The following is a 7755-nucleotide window of genomic DNA, read 5'->3' as shown; positions in this document are numbered from 1 at the left end:
AAATAAAATTATAGTGGAAGCAAACTGTTGTATTTCAAACTATAATAAACAGGAGATCCTATATTATAAGGATAAAATTACACTGCAAACAAACTGTTTGGATTTCAGAATTAAGTGTTGTAAGAACACATTGTTCGAATTCCAAAATTTTGCCGTCAACATTTTCAGATTTTGACATTGTAACCCGCAGGCAGGATTCGAAATTAAAGTTTATTTGTTGATAAGGCCATTATGGACTTACTATAATGTCCGTTCCAAGTTGAAATGGAAAGAGGTCAGTATCTAAATAAACTATTAATGACGTTTTCAAACAAACTTTAGCCGTCAAAAATACGTTCTGCCCCGTTCCAAAGACTTCATGCCGACGGTAATTTAAAAAATTTCAACGTATTTTATGGGCAAAATGGCCTCTGACGGTCAAAATGACCGTCAAATTCCAACCCTGGTGCAGAGTTTATCTCTTTTTGAAGGTTATTACATCAGGTTTTCCCACCTTCATCGCCTGCTGATCAGGTGGTGTCTTGCAAGTTCGCCCTGCATGCCCGTTTGGAGAAGCTGTTATCTTCGATCCCACGGGTGCTTTTCCCTCAAGTGAATTTCGCCTAGGGTGACCACTTCCTGAATTGTTGACCACTGTAAGTGGCTGCTGCCTGTTTGAGATGGGTTGGCTCTGTCCACCACTAGATAATCTTCGCTCACCGCTACAGACAGGGGGTGATAATTCAACTTGAATTGTAGATCTTTTTTCACCATTGATTAGTTTTCCAAAGGACTGTAGTGACTTTTTAATTTGAGAAGTCTTTTTCGATGCGAATGGAGCCCCAGTATCAGTTCCTGTATTTGTTTCACCGTCTGTACCACCACTTTGTAGCCCTGATAAATTTCTACGGTCATTTCCCAGACTGCTCCGACGGTTGCCATTTTGTTTGCCTATCGGCGTCTCATTAAGCTTGGTTCTCTCCCCTGAATCTACCAACTTGTCATCTTGGGTATCCATCCCAAAATTATAAAGACCATATTGTACCTCAACTTTGCTTATTCCAGGCGCTTCAAGGCTCCATCTACGACTTCGCACTGGCGTTTGGAGTTTGTGTTTGTCAATAAGTAGAGATTCTCTCACATTCTGTAACTGTGCTACTTCTGCTTCTTTCCTCGCCAACGCCTTCTTCAAACTGTCTACCTGCTCTCTAAGCTCACGAACTTCTCCACTTTCTTTATTTAAACGTGCAACACCCAGTTCAACAGAGGACACCCGTTCAGCGAATTTAAGGGTGCTTATTGTCTCTCCATATGAATCCGGTTCAGGACTAACGTGCACAAGCATCAGAGTCTTTGCCTTGCCCCCTAATGAATCCTGAAGCAATTGAGTCAATTTGCTATTTCGATATGGCACATGCGACTTCCTCTGTGCCAATGCTGCAATAACGTCTCCTAGAGATGAAAGGGACTTGTTTATGTATTGCGCCTCCTTCAAACGATCTCCAGTTACTTCAGATTTATCTACCCTCTCACTTCCAGCAAGATCTACCAAATTAAGGCAGCTATGAAGGTTACACCCAGAAACACGATCTGTACCTTGCACATGCACAGTCAACACACTGTGAGAACGACTGCTGCGGTCATTTAGTGCAGTGTAGCTAACAGTGCGATTCTTTTGGCCAAAATTCATCAAGTCCAAAACATCAGAAGTTGCTTTAACAGGCATAAGTATAGCATCCTGTACATTAAATCCCTTATGACCATTATTTCGAATATCTAATTTCTTGGTTGAGGTCAGTGCTCCGAGAAGATCCCTCACTTGTTCGTTGTATACCTCTATCATTTGGACGGAGACTTCATACACCATTAAATCTTTCCTCTTTTGAGACAACTCGAAGAGGTCACTGAGTGCTCTATAGTTGACTCCCATCTCCTTTTCAGAAGCACCTGTTGGACCGCTCATGGTGTGGGTTTTCCCAGATCCTGTTTGACCATATGCAAAAATGCAGACATTGTAACCATCCATTACAGATCGGATCAATGGCTGTGTATCCGTGTAAATTTCCTCTTGTGTAGAAGATGGCCCAAAAACCTTATTAAAATTGAATACCCTCTGTACATCTTTGCCCATTTTGGATGTATTGACCAGGAGGGATCCATCCTCTCCAATCAATTCCACTGCACTGTGGGCTTCAGATTGACCTCCAAAATGGGGTCGGATTCTGCAGTATACCCTTATGCTTCCTTTGAGTTCTTGAAGGCTATTATAAAGGATCTTGTTTTCTTCCAGAACTCTGTGATATCCACTAGCAGCATTACAAATTCCTGCGACCTGGTTATCAAGCAATTCAAAATGCTTTCGCCACTCTGCCTGAAACCCTTGTACATCTTCCCGTGCTCTGAGTAATAAGTCTCTTATGTCCTTGACTTCTTTTCTTTGTGCTTCCGAACGCATCTGATGTTCCTGACTTATATGCAAAGGTTTTGGATCCTGACTTTGAAAAGGTGAACAGTCACCATTTCTCTGGTGTGGAGAATCCAAAAGGAGTTGATTGTCTTGATCCTGGCTTTTCTGAATCAGGGGAAATTTGTATTGTTTATTTTCTGCAAAAAATGCAATGATAAGATTTATGAATGCTTGCATCGAGCCCGGTGCAGCAGTTTGTATGGCTTCAACAAGGTTCTGATCAACATTTCCCTTGTCATTTGTCATTTCTACAGCAAACCGCTTTAACCAAGCTCCCATTGTGTCTTTAGATTGAAAGATGTCACCGAGTCGTTTTTCTCCGTCATCCATGTTTATAATTGATAGGTCTGGCAGAGTTTCAGTGTCCCTTACAGGCACACAAGGAGTTGAGCGTTGAAGGAAATTTCCTGCGCTTCGTGGAATCATGGGGGACCTCAAAGGGCCTGCATATTTCCAACAGCCATTTCCTCCACACTGTTTCCATTCATAATAAGATTTCAGCGCCAATATACAGTCAACAATCTTTGTCGTAGAACCCGGCCGCAAGCTTTCCTGCTCTAAATGAGTAGCTTCAAAAGTAGGCAACTTCATCTCTTCAGCAGCTACGAGAAAATTCCTAACATTCTCAAAATATTGATAAGCAGATAAAGGCCGTCCCTCAGGAGGAAGTGATGAAACATGATTTGCAACGACCTTAGACACTGTGCCTGGCTGAACCTTGTTGATAAGATTACATAATATGATCCCATTTCTCAAGCAAAGACGAAACTCCTCCTCAGATGGCTCGCATGGAATATCTAGAGAACCAACCATGCTCTTTATCCATGCTGTAGCTTGAAACCTCCTATTAGCAGCTTCCTCTGCTTTCAGTGAAGCCAAACGACCTTGCGATCCACTACTTTCTGCGCTAGAAACCTGTAAATCCGTGGCACTCCTGAACATATCGTCGGAAAATGCCTCGTGCCTTCTCTGACAAAACGAACTTCTGGGAGGAGGATAGGGAGAAGTGCTGGAAACCAATGGGGGAGGGACCCTGCTGGGAGTAGAATCTGGTTCCAGAGACATTTTTTCCTCTTATTCGACAAATCTCAATAGAAAACTGAAAAACCGCAACTGGAGAGGCTTGGCCCTGAATGCGAACTCAATCAGTACGGTTCAGCAAGTGGGTATGTACCATTTACTACAGATACAGCAACTGATCAATCAATCCAATTCAACAAGGCCTTGAACTCTCTTTCTCGAGAATAAATTTCAAAATACTCGATGCTTTAGGTAACTTGTTTTCATTCTCGAAGAGGACTGTTTTCGAAATGGGTGCGAGCGGAGAATGGGTGCGAAAGGAGAGCTTATATGAGAATTTTAATGGGGATTTCCTTAGTATTAGTATAGAAGACCGAACAAGTCCAATCCCAACGGTCAAGTCGAATGTTGAGCTCTCAAACACATCCGAAGCCGACGAGAAGCCCAACTATCTTAGTCGCATAAACACATCATAACTTCCCGTGGACCTACCCTGGCCCCGATAATGCAATCTTTTATAAGTGTGTAATGTTAATTTATTTAGCTTTAAAGAATAAGAAAGGAGTTGATGTGACCATCGATTTTTAAATCTCTCAAATTGAATTTTCAACTTTCATCGACACAAGTTCGTATTTTTATTGAGATCACAAAGGAAATGGAAACATGCTATTGAAAATAAATTTTCTAATATTTTTCTAATTTTTTTGTCAGATTTTCTAATATTTTGTCCGTGTCCGTGGGATGGGAGCCCTTCAATAAATCTTGAATAAGAAAGAGGGTCTCCCAAAACAATTAGACAATCTTTCTTATTTTCTTTGTCTAATATATCTGTAGGTGAGGGATACGCAGGACGCTGTTGAACCACGGAGACCCCAGAGAGATACAGCTTCCGCTTTGGTATTAGGACCACTTCCGCAACTCCAATGCACCCTGTATGTCAAACAAACTATTAATTCATCAAACAGTTATATATCAAACTATTATCTTTTGTGATTTACTTATGGGAAACTAGATTATCAATTGAATAATTAGTCTTTTGTCCAAAAATAAATATTGAGGATACAAAAGCTATTATTATAGAGAGTGTTTATGTGAGTACATATATATGCAAAAAAAGAGAACATGCTAGAAAAACCAAAATGACAAAGATATTGTCAGTGAGAAATATGTCGTGTGGGAGTGCCAACCATGATTGGGAGCTATTGTCTTGCTTGGAAATTCAAGGTAATAAAATCGAGAGTGAGAAATTGCAATCAAAACTTGGAAATTAAGGTGAGAGGAAGCACCTGCTTGATAACTAAAGGGAGGTTGTTCAAGTTCCAAAAGATTTGCACCATGGATTTCATGAGACTATCACTATGATTCCTCATCGAACCAAGAACAAGGAAAATTTTAGGGGCAGAATTTCACTAATTGGCTAGTTTTTGGACATTTTTTGAAAATAGTATTCACCCATTTGGTTAAAAAAATTCATATATATATATATATATATATATATATATATATATATATATATATATATATGCGCCAAAAATTTACCAATTTTAATAGTAAATTACATGTTTTTTATCGAATATTCACCTACATTCTATATGTATGACTTTTCAAACTAGAATATTCACCTATAATAGTATAAATAGGCATAATATTTGAATCCTTAAAAAACACCTTGACCAAAAGAGCCAATTGTGGAAGATTTCATTTCCCTTGTGCAACCAGAGGAAACCCATGTTGTGAGTAGGGGATTTATGATATCCCAGTGGCCCCTCTCCCTGTTGAGATAGATGTCTAGCACAAGAAAAGAACTATAGAGGACCAAAATGATTCCAACCTCACTCGGATAAGGAACCACCAAAAATTCATACAACATAGGTTAAAATTCAATACGAAGGATGTCCGGATCAAGAGGACTTGTACAGTCCCCAGTAGCAAAAATTGAAACAACAATCCTCCATGCTAACAGATGATAGAGGAGGGTGGGGAGTGACTTCACCACTCCTGTAGAATTAGGAAACCAAAGCAGAGGAGTAACGATGAACTAAGGATTTGTGATATCACTTGCCTTGAGACTTGCCTTAAGGTGTGAGCCATTGAGTGTACTCACCATATTAATTGGTATCATGTGTGGGAAAGTGGAGAGTGAGCTAACCCATCCTCCCTCGTCCAATGATCAGGTGACAGTAGGTTGCATACTTCCTCTTGCCTCACACTTTTAATGTGTTTACCACCCCGAGCTGGGATTATATGAGTATATATTATAATTTATTAAAATTGTATAAATATATACTTTTGAATTTCAATAATTGGTTTGTCAATTAATATTATTAATAAATCATTATTATTAAAGATACTTTAAGAAATATAAATACTTTATTTAGATTATTGAGAGTCTAAATGTTAGATATGTTTTGTAATATATAAAAGTTACATATGTCAATTGGAGTTATCTTGGGTGTGTAGGTTTTAACCCCGTATAGAAATTACCTGCATACGAATTCTAAAACACAGAAAATAAACAATGCGAGAGCATAACACATAAAACACATATACACAAAGATTTTCCCCTGTAAACCAAGACCGGAACTACCAGATTGATTTTTCATTATATTCCTTTCAATGTTACCAATGGACATGGATGTACTGTATCACTGGAACTTACACTTATTAATATAACAAGAGTTGGCACATTTCATGCATGTGTTGTACTGTATTCTATGTTATCTGGTTTACTCTAAATGATATATGTATATGTTTACTTACGCATGCATGTATAGCTACCTGTGTATGTATGTATGAATCTTTCTAAAATGTGTTGTTAGTTTAACCATCACTTTGGATTGCTAGCTAACTTGCCTTCCATGTTGTGATGCATATTTTCTCGTGTGTTGCCTTCTTAACTACATGCTATCAAACATTTCCAAGGAGCGCACTCGTCTCAACCCCCATGTGTTAGAACTTCTCATGCACCTTCCTTGGCTCACTGTAGCTGTCACACCCTTGCTACCAATAGAGTTATCTTACTTTCCTCTGTGCGAAATCATGGTCAAGGTATTACCATACAACCCACTGTTGGGACTCCTACACCAAATAGTCTGGGGTCTAATTGGGACTTCTTATCGAGGAGATCCCCTGAAATGTTGATTGGTCCAACACCATCAACATTTTGGTGCTAGAAGGAGGGCCCAATCACAAGCTGGGCCCTCATCATCTGTTTTGAATCTTCGCACATCTATCATGGAGTTTGTTATAGTTCACCCTCCGAAATGTCTATTCAACAGACATATCTTTCACGTCGAGAGGGAGTTCTGGGATCACTTTTCGCAAATCATGTATGATGGTGAAGGCGAAGTGGCCTGGCCTAAGCACTTAGATGATTTCCATGCACCATGTAGGGCATGGAAGATTTTAATGAAATAGAGGTGTTTTCGTTGCTTGCACACACACTTCATGACCACCAATCACAATGGTGTGGCACACTACCTCATAACTCCGTGCACTCATTCAAGCATTTCAGTGATTTAATCGGATCTGTTTTCCACCATTTTGATCTTGAAGAGTTTGATAAAAATTTGTTAAAACAATGGAAGGCCTTGCACGAATCACCCATGGAGTTTCAGAGCACTTCTGTCTATTCATGTTTGAAGCCTCAAAAAGTCAAATGAAATTTCAGTGTCCCATGGATAGATTCAAATACTTCCTTGTCCAATCTGTCAATCCCAAGAAGAATTTCAAGCTTAAACCCTACTCAACATACTTCGGTGATGGAGCTACACAATCACAGACAAACATGGTCATTGTCACAAGTGACTATCCATCGTCCCCTCATCAAATAGCTCCACCATCGCAAAGTGATGTGGGAGAGCATGCACACACCTCTATTCAACCATCACATCCTCCTAACATCGCTCCTTATGATTTTTGCGCAGACTTGGTTGTGAGTCTGATACCTTTTCACATGTATTTTGTACCTAAGGCTATGTCTTCGAACTGGGATAATCCTTCGGATGACACTGTCTTGTGTTCTTCCATTCCAGACTATACATGTATTTTGAACAAGGATTGATCTATCGACGGAGTTGGTGTTGCACAACCAACATGCACTGAAATTCATGAAGAGCATGACTGAGAGCTTGAACATCCACCGCCAGCAAATGACCATCCCTGTCTGTCCATACCTCCTCCATTTTTTTCCCGACCTCCTTGGTGATCCTGCCATCCTTGATTTTTCATGTGTATCTCTATCCACGGAAGCACCCATTGTTGATCATTCACAGGACACACTGGATGTC

The 7755-nt window shown here is 39.8% G+C and overlaps 1 pseudogene; it reads right to left on the bottom strand.

Annotated features, from left to right (window-relative positions):
* Positions 1-454: 454 nt before the first annotated feature.
* On the bottom strand, positions 455-3511 carry LOC149171236 (kinesin-like protein KIN-14L pseudogene; annotated as a pseudogene).
* Between the last annotated feature and the right edge of the window lie 4244 nt (positions 3512-7755).

This window comes from Pinus tabuliformis, chromosome 4_2 (genome assembly GCF_031772625.1).
Source record: "Pinus tabuliformis cultivar Carrire ecotype Pingquan chromosome 4_2, CPIR1, whole genome shotgun sequence".
Taxonomy (NCBI): domain Eukaryota; kingdom Viridiplantae; phylum Streptophyta; class Pinopsida; order Pinales; family Pinaceae; genus Pinus; species Pinus tabuliformis.
The sequence above is the reverse complement of the archived record's forward strand: the minus strand, read 5'-3'. Positions and strand labels throughout refer to the sequence as shown.